Source organism: Apium graveolens, chromosome 6 (genome assembly GCF_009905375.1).
Source record: "Apium graveolens cultivar Ventura chromosome 6, ASM990537v1, whole genome shotgun sequence".
In the NCBI taxonomy this organism is placed as follows: domain Eukaryota; kingdom Viridiplantae; phylum Streptophyta; class Magnoliopsida; order Apiales; family Apiaceae; genus Apium; species Apium graveolens.
Genome location: NC_133652.1, coordinates 242197731 through 242210766, shown reverse-complemented (window position 1 = coordinate 242210766; position 13036 = coordinate 242197731).

Here is a 13036-nt window from a genome sequence, read left to right as displayed (position 1 = left end):
CCCCCTTGTCGGCCTTCCATCCTAATCTATTGTAATTGTTCTATTCACCTTATTCCTCTTCCTTCTAGTTCAAATCCCGAAAACTTGGCACAATAGCAATTATCTTGATTTGATTTTAGTCTTAGTATCTTGTCTCAAGAATTGCTATTGTGATTTTGCGAAGATGAAATAGTCTCAAAGTCACGGATCTATAAGATTATTCGTAAAATAATATAATAATTTTGAGGGATTTTTTTATGGAGGGAGAAAGTTGAAGGTAAAAGTAGATTAATGATATGTGGGTTTGTTAAACTATTTATGAAGTTTCACTTTACTTGAATTTCTCAAGAATTTAACGAGTTTAGCTTCTTTTTAAACATCAGTAAATCTATTATATGATACCAATACTTTCTAGTGAACAAATGGCACAATAACAAGGGCTTTAATGAACGAAATATTAGCCATGAAAGGGACTGAAAAAACCTATTCTTTTATCTCTATGATGTCAAATGAGCTCGAGTCCGCGTTAACTTATAGCCAAGTTAGTCATGACGTGCCCTGTATTAAGGGCGTGCCCTTCCTTTTTATTTATTCTTCTTTTAATTCTTCATTATTGAGTTTCACTACTTTCTTTACTTTAGATAAAAGAACCCAAAAGAAATTATCTAGGAAGAGGAAAAAGAGATCCAAAAAGGTGTTGAAGTATACTGAAAAACACTTTAATTAAAAGATATTATCACAGAGGCCAACTTGAAAAGAGTTGGCGCTCTTTCCAAGAGAGTAGGCTCTCTTTGCAAATTTCGCAAATTCACACGTAGGAAGCTAGTGCCAATAACTTCTAAGCTAATGGGTACAATGTTGAAGAACTGGTGCAAATTGACATAAATAAGAAAGTTGACCTTGAACATGGTAACAAAAACACTTAAGTTTGTGGCGCGCCTTCATGCCAGGGCGCGTCCTCATTATATTTGTTACCATATTACTTGATCTTGTTTTTATTATTCGTAATTTCGTTTAAGTATATCTTTGCATGTATACATTTAGTCTAGTTGGCGTGTGTTATGGATCAAAAACTAAAGTATAATAATTGTTGTATTTATTACTAAGATTCGGGAGCTCAAGGCCATTAATGGTTTCTCTCGTGTTTCGTAGCTTAACTCTGCCTTTACGAGATGCCTACGTATCTCTATAATTAGAGAATCAAGCCAAAAAACATAGTTCTGATTTGTGGGGTGAGGCCCCTTATATAGATGTTGGGAGTCCTTGAATTGGACTTGGTGTAGGAGACTTGGTGGTCAAGTCTCAGAATTAGAATGGACTTTGGAGTCCTAAATGGTAGGAAACTGATTCCTTATCCTTCTAGGTCCGTTGGAGGCTAATCTACTAGGATTTACGTCCTTATTGGGACTCTTCTTAATAGCTGATTTTTTCCTTATTAATTAATTACGAAATTAATTAATATTCAGGGTTTTGGGCCTTCTTTGTTCCATTAGGCCTGATCTGGTCCATCAGGCCTGATCAATGTGTTAACCTTTTTGGTCTGAATGTCATACATCTTCTTATTGGGCCTTATAGCCCAAATCATGTGTATTTAATGCAATACGTAATCAGGATTTATTTATTCCCTATCATTTGTCCCCCAACTTTTGGAAAACCGTAAAAGATTTCGCAAAAGTTAAGTTCACTTGTTCCCTTACAGGATATCGTTTTGGTGTAAAGTGTGGAACGATTTACACATTTACAATGATTTGCCTTGTACACGACTTCAGGGTTGTTTTTAAAAACTTCCCTATTATTTTCTTACCTTTATCCCTTTTTTAGGAATTTTCTGGTATTTTTTAGGAATCTTCCCTTAATTTCCGGGACTTTTTCTTAATTTCTAGAACTTTCTGAATTTTCTGCAATTTTTCAGAAAAGTTTTCCAATTTTCAGCCCTTTTTCGACCAGGATCCTAATCGAAAATTTGACCTGGATCCTAGTCGAATTTTGGGCCGGCTTTTTATTCCTGGTCGAAGAATTTCGACTAGGTTCCACAACCTGGGTTTCGACCAGGATTCTAGTCGAACCTTCGACCTGGATTTTGGTCAAAATTTATGTCCTGGTTTGATTCCTGTTCATGATGTTTCGACTAGGAATCACGACTAGGGTTTCGACCTGGATCCTAGTCAAACCCACGACCTGGATCTTGGTCGAAGTTTTTGTCCCTTTTTGGCTCTTGTTCGTAATGTTTCGACTAGGAATCACGACTAGGGTTTCGACCTGGATCCTAGTCGAACCCACGACCTGGATCTTGGTCGAAGTTTTGGTCCCTTTTTGACTCCTGTTCGTAATGTTTCGAGTTTGATCCACGACCAAGATTTCGACCTGAATCCTGGTCTTTTTGATAGGTGATTTTCTGGCTTTTGTTCGAAAGAATTCGAGCCGGATCCATGACTTCAACTTCGACCTCCATCCTGGTCTTTTTAACGCGCATTTTTCGGGCGCCTGTTCGAATTTTCCTGTTCGAAAAAATTCGAACAGGATTCACAACCTCAAATTCGACCTTAATCCTGATATATGATCTTTATTGGGCTTTTCCTAATCCAAATTGGATTGGGCCTTTTATTGGGCTTATTTTTCCAAATCCTATTTAGACTTGGGCCTCGTTTGGGCCTTCACTTTTCCAAATCCTTTTTGGATTTGGGCCTCGTTTTGGGCCTTTATTTCTCTAAGTCCTGTTTGGATTTGAGATGGGCCTTAAAAATTATTGCAGATACTCTGGAAGGTTCCAGAACTTAATAATTCCAAAGATATTAATAACTCCAAAGATATTCTGGAACATTCCAGAATTTGGGCTTTTCCTTCGGGCCTTCAGCTTAATGGGTTTTTCTGCCCTTTCATCTTCCCTTTTCCGCCTATATAAAGGAGTAACTAGGGTCACTCATTTCTCACTTTCTCATTTCTGAATTCTTTTTCTCTTTTCTTCTCTAAAAGATCTTAGAGAAATAATTGTAGGTCGGAGTTTTTGAGCCCCAAAGCCTTCTTTTAGCAAGTCAGCCCCTTTTTGCAGCATTACTTCAGGTAAATACCTTTCCCTCTTCTTTTCTTTTGCTCGTTTTTGCATAATTTGTGTTTAAAATTATCTTTTTACGCCCTTTTTCAGATGGCTAACAAGAGAGTCACCCGTTTGGCCAAGATGAACGTGGCAAAAAAGTCTAATGAATTCCCCATTCGACCAAGGTACACTTTCTTGATTGATATGATCAACACTCGAGGGGATGAGTACCGGTCTAACGCGCATCTGGACGCGCATGATCACATCAGTATCTTCTGGGATCCAAAGGAGCTGGATAAGTTGAGTACTTATTTCAAGATCAAGGAACCCTTCAAGCTGGTTCTTGCGGGTCCGGCAGACAGGGCCTGTCAATGGAAGAAAGACGCTCTATGCATCTACAGGAACACTCTAAGGGCAGGTATCAGACTCCCCTTTCATCTTTTTATCCCTGTTCTACTAGCTAATGTGGGCATCAGCCCTTGCTAACTCCCTCCAAACTCTTGGAGGCTAATTCTTTGCTACCTGTCACAATGTGACAAGCACAACGTCCCTACCTCGGTTGCTGTGTTCTGAAAAATGTTTCAGTTCAAGAACAACACCGACAAGAATCCGGGGTGGGTTTCTTTGAACCAACGCCCCACTGTTCCCCACATAGTGAATGGGAAGTCCATCCCCGACAATAACTTGGGGTGGAAGAAGGAGTTTCTATACGTCCTTTGGGAGGGCGGCGATTGGGGCACCCTCTTTCGCTCGTCATTTGGGCAAGCTGTGGATGGGAGCCCGAATGACATAGTTTTATTTGAAGGAGGAGACCAGGGCCTTCAACCTCCTTACCCAAGATAATGGGGCATCCCACTCTTGGGATCTAATCAGGGAGACTATTCATGTGGAACGTGGCCTTTCTCCCGTTCCTAAAAAATATACATTTTCTTTCTTTTTCCAGTTGCCTTCGTTTTTCCTATTTTTTACTTTACTATTTTCTCAATTCACTTTACTTATTCGTTGCAGTTGCTGAGAAGATTGAAGAGGCTATCAAGCCTAAAGACCTGGAAACGACCAGGATAAAGAGAGCCGGGAAGGTCTTCAAGGACCCGCGCATTGGGGATCGCTTCCCAGAGTTCCTTCTCCAGGCAAGGGAAGGAGACGAGGAAGGCCCTAGCCAACCCTTGTGTATAAAACAAAAATTGGGGGCCTTCTTCCAGCCTGCCTGGGGGATTAGGGGGAAGGACTCGATCGTTGGAAATACAAAACTAGCCAAGGAGTGGTCAATCCAGTCTATTACCCCCGTAGACTATCATGACCTTATCCTTCAACAGGACTTGGAAGCTAACAAGCTTTTCGGAGTTCAGGCCTTGGCGACGGTATGTCTTTTTCTTTTGGTATCCATAGTTTTCTGTCGTAATTTTTCTCATTTCTCACTTTTCCTTTGTCTCTTGTAGGCAAACGTCCACTTTCAAGGGGCAATTCACCAAGCCAAGGCTTGGAAAGTTGGTTTAGAGGACACAAACAAGAAGCTTGAGGAGGCTAACCAGTAGATAGAGGCTCTTAAAGGCCAACTTGCCTCCTCAACTTCGGATATTGAAACGGCCCGGGCTGAGATTTTTATTCTCAAGGCCCAGAAAGACAAGGCCATTGACGGCTGGATGGATACTCAAGAATTCAAGGACTTAATGGTAGAGCACGATGCCCTCGTCCATCCAGTCAGTTATAAGGAAGGCTGGGATGCTGCTGTGGAGGCTATCCAGGACGAGTTTCCTGAGGTTCTTGAACAATCTTCCTTCCCTTTCCCTGTGCAAGTCCCAGCACTTGGAGGCGTTGCAGATAAGCTCGCTGATCTGATTAAGGAGGGCACTTCAGCGTCCCCGATCAGAGCGTCATCAAGAAACCAGGGTCAAGGATAAAAAAGGAGGGAGCCCGAATCCAGCTCTGAAGAGGAGGACTTTTCTTCTGAGGAAGAGGCAGAGCCCCTTATTAAGAAGGCAAGGGTGGAGGAGCCTCCGAAACCAACGTCCCCTAAGGCATCTAAGCCGTCTGAGGGTAGTTCTGAGGAGACCTCGGCGGAGACTTCTGAAGAGACTTCCGAGGGGACAACTCAGGAGACGTCCGAGGAGACTACAGATAGTAGCTCTGAAGAATCTGAGCCTTCTAAGGCCTAATTCTTTATGTACTTTTCTTTTCTTCAGTCGTTTTTGAATATGTGTCATTGACTTTGATTATTTTCACTTGTATTGTCCAAACATTATCGTAGTTTTTCCGAGTTTTCAAACTCAGGTTTATAACTTGGTTTTATCCTTCACAATGTATCAATCTAATAAGCTAGATCAAGTTGAACGCTTTTTATTATAACTTTGTATTCTCGATACCTTACATGAGATGGGTTCAACCCTGATGAAATCTAAACATATCTTCTATTATTAAATATATAAAAATCCCAAGCAAGCAAATCTTCAAGGTGCTCTTCAACCTACTTGTCATTTTGACAAGTGAGAATCGTGCTTTAACTATTTTACACATAGTAAACCTTCAGGTTTTGCGCATGCCAAGTTCTCGGGACTTCAAAACCATCCATAGTCTCAAGCTTGTAGGTCCCTCTACCCTGAACACCTTTGACCTTGTATGGCCCTTCCCAATTCGGGGCAAGTTTCCCTTTTTGTCCTACACCAGAAGCTTCCACCTTCCTCAGGACTAAGTCACCTTGCTTAAAAAACCTTTCCGTAACCCTTAGGTTATAATAGAATGAAGTCTTTTTCTGATATTCCACTATCTTCGCATGTGCCTCATCTCGTACTTCGTCGATTAAATCCAGGGCTAACCTTTTCCCTTCCTCATTTTCCTCAGCATTGAAAGCTTGTATCCTGGGGGAGGAATGTGATATCTCTACAGGAACAACTACTTCTGTCCCATATGCTAACATGAAGGGAGTTGATCCCGTCGTGACTCTACAGGTAGTCTTATAGACCCATAGTATTGGGAGTATTTCATCCACCCAATTATTCCTCGACTTCTCGATCCTCTTCTTTAGTCCATCCAGGATTATCCGATTCCCCACTTCCTCTTGCTCATTGGCTTGCGGGTGAGCCACAGAGGTGAATCGTAATTCAATTTCATTCTCCTCACAATACTTCTTGAATTCCTCATTGTTGAACTGTGTTCCATTGTCAGTGACCAGGATGCGAGGAATTCCATACCAGCACATGATATTTTCCCACAGGAATTGTGCAACCTGCTTAGTTGTGATTTTGGCCAAGGGTTTGGCTTCAATCCACTTAGTAAAATAATCAATAGCTAAAATCAGGAACATCCTTTGTGCCATGGCCATGGGGAAAGGCCCAAGTATATCCATTCCCCACATAGCAAAGGGGATAGGTGAGTTGTTGGATGTCAACATCTCGGGGGGTTGTCTAACGACAGATGCATGCTTCTGACAGCGGTCATACTTCTTCACATACTCTTTGGCATCAACCATCATTTCTGGCCAATAGAAGCCTAAATGAGTTATCTTATGAGCTAGTGCTCTGCCCCCCAAGTGTTGTCCACATATACCTTCATGTACTTCTTCAAGAGCCAAGCGTGCCTCATCGGGCCTGAGACATCTTAAGTAAGGAACCACATAAGATCTTTTATACAAAATCCCATCTATAAGGGAGTATCTTAATGATCGAACTGCCAACTTCCGTGCTTCAGTAGCATCATTAGGCAACCAACCGGTTTGAATATGAGTCTTAATGGGATCTATCCATGACGTCCCCAGACCTATAGGAGCTACAAGTTTAACATCTATGCTCCGTGTCTTCAGAACGCGAAAGTATACACTTACTGAACTTTCCTCTATCTCGGATGAAGCAAACTTTGATAAGGCATCTGCCTTAGCATTTTCCTCCCTTGGAATGTTCTCAACATGGCATTCATCGAATTGGGTCATTACAGCCCTCACTAGGCGGACATATTTAGCCATCGTATCATCCATTGCCTCAAACTCTCCCTTAACCTGGGATATAACCAACATCGAGTCTCCACAGACCTTCAAGTTCTTGACTTTTAGTATCCCTGCTAGGCCGAGGTCAGCTATTAGAGCTTCATATTCTGCCTCATTGTTTGTGGTCGGGAAGTCTAACTTTATGGCATACTCAATCAAGAACCCATCAGGGCTTTGTAAAACCAAACCTGCTCCACTTAAATTTGTTTTTGATGCTCCATCAAAATAGAGCACCCAATATTCTTTCTCCTTATCATCCTGTTATTTGTCCCCCTTATCAACTTCCCTGTCTTGAGGTATGGTATCTTCCTGCCCCCCGACTTCTTGGTTGGGTATGGTACATTCCACCACGAAGTCAGCTAACGCATGGGCTTTTATTTTCGTTCGTGGTTTATACTTGATGTCGAATTCTCCCAGCTCTATTGCCCACTTGATCAACCTCCCACTAGCCTTAGGACTGTTAATGATATTTCTCAGGGGTTGATTTGTTAGCACCTCAATTTTATGAGCCTAGAAGTAAGGACGCAGCTTTCTCGAAGCCATTACCAAGGCTAAAGCAAACTTCTCAATAGTTGAATAATTCAACTCAACTCCATACAGAATTTTACTGACATAATATACGGGTTTCTGGATTTTCAGTTCCTCCTTAACCAATATAGCGCTCAAGGCACTCTCTGAAACGGGCAAATATAAGTATAAAACTTCATTCAAAGCTGGCTTGGCCAGCAACGGGGCCTAAGCCATATATTTCTTTAACTCCTCGAATTCCTTCTGGCTTTCCTCACTCCATACAAAATCTTTAACCTTCTTTAAGGACTTGAAGAACGACAAGCATTTGTCCCCCGACTTGGAGATGAATCGTCCCAGCGCAACAACCCTTCCTGTGAGCTTTTGAACATCTCTGATAGTTTTTGGTGGTTCCATGTCCAGGATTGCCTTTATTTTATCGGGATTGGCCGCGATTCCTCTCTTGAAGACCATTAATCCCAAAAACTTTCCAGACCCTACTCCGAAAGTACACTTCGTAGGATTTAACATCATCTTATGGTATCTCAGGACCTCAAAAGCTTCCCTCAAATGGGTTATATGGTCAGTCTTTACTAGACTCTTGACTAACATGTCATCAACATAGACTTCCATAGTCTTGCCAATAAGATCCTTAAAAATTTTATTTACCAACCTTTGATAGGTGGCTCCTGCATTCTTGAGACCAAATGTCATAACAAGATAACAATAAACACCAAAGTTAGTGATGAATGATACCTTTGGAATGTCGTCCTTGTGCATCTTGATCTGATTGTATCCACTAAATCCATCTATGAAACTCAACATCTCATGCCCAGCAATGGAATCTATCAAAGTATCTATCCTTGGTAATGGGAAACAATCTTTAGGACGGGCATTATTCAGATCAGTGAAGTCCATACACATCCTCCATTTTCCATTGGCCTTCTTAACCATTACAGGGTTTGCTAACCATTCTGGAAAATGTATCTCCTCAATGAAAGCATCCTCTAAGAGCTTCTCTACTTCCTATTTTATAGCTTCTTGCCTCTCTGGAGCAAAACTTCTTTTCTTTTGCTTCACCGTCTTCCGACTCGAATCCACATTCAACTTGTGAGTAATTAGTTTCGGGTCTATGTCTGGCATATCAGCTGCCGACCATGCAAACACATCACTATTTTCTTATAAAAATTTCACTAACTTCCCTCTAAGGGGCTTTTCTAGTATGGCTCCAACGAAAGTAACTTTCTCAGGATCCTCAGGAGCTAAAGGAATTGAAATCAGGTCTTCAGCTGGCTTCCCTCTTTTCTCATCATTCTCTCGAATATCCAGATCTTCAATAAGCAGAACCTGCCCCCAACTCCATCTGCCCTCAGTGAGGCCACATAGCAACTTCTAGCCATTTTTTGATCTCCTATTTCTTCTCCAATCCCATTCCGGGTGGGAAACTTCATAACTGAATGGTAGGAAGAAGGGACTGCCTTGAAGGCTTGTATCTCTATTCTTCCCATGATAGCGTTATAAATTGAACTAGATTTTACCACCACAAAGTATAACATATGTGTTGTTTGCCTTGATTCATGTCCTATGGTTGTTGGCAACTTGATTATCCCTTCCACGAGACACTCCACTCCCGCAAATCCATATATACGCATGTCGGTTGGGGTCAATTGGGAGTCATTATATCCCATCCTTAAAAAGGTGTCATGGAGCAAGATATCCACTGAAGCACCATTATCCACAAGGACCCTCTTCACCGGGCTGTTCCCTATTATCGGGGTTATGACCAACGGGTCGTCATGGGGAAATTTCACACCCTCCAGATCAGAATCATCGAAAGCCATTGTTACTTCTCTCCTGGCCCTCTTTGGGGCTTTCCCAACAATATGCATAACTTCTCCGGTATACGCTTTCCCAGAGTTCTTGGATAACCCAGCAGCAGTTGGTCCTCCAAAAATTGTGTTTATCACAGGCCCTCAGGGTCGCGGTCCTCCAAAGATTGCATTTATCACCGGTCCCCTAGGTTGGGGATTTCGCCCCTAATCATCTTGATCTCTTCTTCGATCATCAAAGTTCTTTCTCACGTTATTGCTCCTATCTCCTCCGTCTCTAGTGTACTTGTTCAATCTTCCTTTTCTAATGAGGAATTCAATTTCATCTTTCAGTTGTCTACACTCATCGGTTTTATGACCAACATCCTTGTGAAATCTACAATACTTGCTCTTATCTAGCTTGGTAGGATCAGCCTTTAAGGGCTTAGGCCAACGAATATCTTGATCTTTCTCGATTTCTATCAAAATTTGGCTCCTTGGAGCATTCAGCTTAGCATACTCAGTGATTTTTTGTCCAGGTCCTCCCCTCTTCGGAGTTGAGTCGTTGCTTTTCTCAGTTCTAGAATACTTGTCCTTAGCGACATACTCCAGATCAGTTTTCCGCTTCTTGCCTCCAGCGGGCTCGTTGCTCACTACGGTTTTCCGCATGCTCTCTTACACCTTGATGTATTTTCCGGCCCTATCTTGGAGCTGCAACATGCTCTTAGGGGGTCGCTTGGCCAAGGACATCTTGAAGAAATCATCCCTAGTTCCCTGTTGTAGTGCTATCATGGCTACCTTGTCATCAAGGTCTGGGACTTTTAAAGCTTCCTTCGTGAAACGATTCAGGTAGTCTCTCAAGGATTCCTTCACTCCCTACACAATGCTCATGAGGGATGCTGAACTTTTCTCATGCACTCTTCCACTGATGAACTGCTTAATAAAAGTCTGCCTTAATTCTCTGAAGGACCCAATAGAGTTCGGGGGCAAACGACTATACCATCTTTGAGCCATACCTGACAAGGTTTGAGGAAAGGCCCGACACTTAATAGCGTCATTCACGGGCTACAGCAACAGTGCATTAGAGAATGTCCTGACATGATTGGCGGGATCTCCAGTGCCATCATAAGCTTTGATAGTGGGCATCTTGAACTTCCTTGAGATATGGGCGTTCATTATCTCTTCAGTGAATGGTGGAGTAGGATCATCAGGATCTCCAATGGAAGAAGATTGCTTGGATCAGCCCTTGGGATAACAACCCTTCTCTGTATCGGACCATCCAGGTCTATGATAGGGGGATGATTCCTCCCTCTTGGAGGTAGTGGGGGTCTGGTGTTCTGGTGTGCCTCCAAGTCGCGCTTCAGCCTTTGAATCTCAGCCTCGTGAGCCTGATCCTTTCCTGCACTTCTTGGGAATTCATCCCTTGGGTGTTCCAAGAACGTTGGCGACCATCAGCCATCGGCTCTTTGCCAGCATGCCTCCTTCTTGGGGCCACTTCATCATTCAAAGATTCAGAGTCTCTCTCAGTGTAAGGACCAGAAAATTCCTGATCTTCAGGGATAGGAGCCAAACCTTGTATATAGGGGGGTGATCGCCCTCGTGCTTCACTCCGTCCAGCATGTCCACTTCCTCCAACCCTCGGGGTAAAGGGGCATCCCATATGGGGGGTTAGTAGTCACAACAGTTGAATACTCATACCCAATGGGTCGAGAATTTACAGGTGTATGTAGTTGTTGAAGTTGGGGATTCGTACCTTGAGTAGCCGATGGAATCGTCCCTTGTGGTTGAGGTTCAGTTCCCCCTATCTGGGCTTCTTCTTGGGTGGCTGCATAAGTTGAATGAGGAGGTACCTCCACGGTTGACAAAATCACTTGGGTTGTCCCCGCCGGTGTTCCTCCTTCAAGGGCTCTAATTGTTCTCCGTGTTCTCGCCATGGTTGTTGTTGTACATTCCCATAGACGGCGCCAAATGTTATGGATCAAAAACTAAAGTATAATAATTGATGTATTTATTACTAAGATTCGGGAGCTCAAGGCCTTTAATGGATGCTCTTGTGTTTCGTAGCTTAACTCTGCCTTTACGAGATGCCTACGTATATATGTAATTAGAGAATCAAGCCAAAAAACGTAGTTCTGATTTGTGGGGTGAGGCCCCTTATATAGAAGTTGGGAGTCCTTGAATTGGACTTGGTGTAGGAGACTTGGTGGTCAAGTCTCAGAATTAGAATGGACTTTGGAGTCCTAAATGGTAGGAAACTGATTCCTTATCCTTCTAGTTCCCTTGGAGGCTAATCTACTAGAATTTACGTCCTTATTGGGACTCTTCTTAATAGCTGATTTTTTCCTTATTAATTAATTATGAAATTAATTAATATTCAGGGTTTTGGGCCTTCTTTGTTCCATTAGGTCTGATCTGGTCCATCAGGCCTGATCAATGTGTTAACCTTTTTGGTCTGAATGTCATACATCTTCTTATTGGGCCTTGTAGCCCAAATCATGTGTAATTAATGCAATACGTAATCAGGATTTATTTATTCCCTATCAACGTGTCTTTCCTCTAGGGTGCGCTTTCCTTTATTTTCCTCATATTTATATTGCATGTTCCTTAATAAATTTAACTTGCTCTATATACTTGTTGGGTATGTTTGTTTGGCAGTGCATGCCATTTATTTGACTTTCCTTATGTTTGTTTTTCAGAATTGACTTCTCTGCCAAAGGAATTTGCTCTGCAAAAGGCCGACAGGAGCAAGATTGCTCCAATAAAAAATGATGCAAAAATTAAAAAGCTAAGGAAGCTTCAGCTTCTCCTCCCCCAAAGGTCATTGATACCACTGTGGTGGTAGATATTCCTGACAATGAGGGCGCGCCCTCAAAATGCCAAAAGACAATTCATGATGAACATTCTTGTTAGGTCACACACACACTGTAGAGGGGGTGAATACAGTGTATAGTACACTCAAATCGAACTTTAAGAACTTAAGTAACAGAAAACAAACTTTATTGAAACAATAAACTCTGTTACAGTATGGAACTATTACCTCTCAGTGATGAATAAATATCACGAGAGCTGCTAGGGTTACAATGAATAATCTTTTCTAATAATGATAACACTTATAGTGTAAACCCTATGTCTGTGTTTATATACTACACAGTTATAAGATAATCGCTAATTGATATGGAATATAATTCTGCTTCCTAAAATATATCAATCAGATATCTTTTCTTCCAAGTATTCCATTCTTCACAGAATTCCTTCTTCATGCATATCTCCTCTTATATTTATCTCAATCTTCTTTCCTTTAATCAGCTACTGTCCTTATCTGATTATCCTTCAGCACTTAAGTTCTGATATCTATCTTCTGATGATTATCTCCTGATAACATACGTACTGATATCCTTAAGTCCTGACTTCCAGTATAAGTACTGATCAACAGTTAAGTACTGATTTATCCTGTTCAGTAAGATCTTAAAGCTAAACATAAAACATATTAGCCATGACATTATCAAATATATCTAACAATCTCCCCCAACTTGTAAATTAACATAATATACAAGTTTAACAGATATTTGATGATGTCAAAAACATTAAGTACTAATGCATGAGAATTAGACTAGATAACTACAACTTACAGTCCTTAAAGTTTTTACCAATTTCAACTTCTGATAACAACTTCAGTCTGTATAAATATCAGAATTTAAGCAGTTGTAGATCTTCGACTTGGCTTCTTTATTT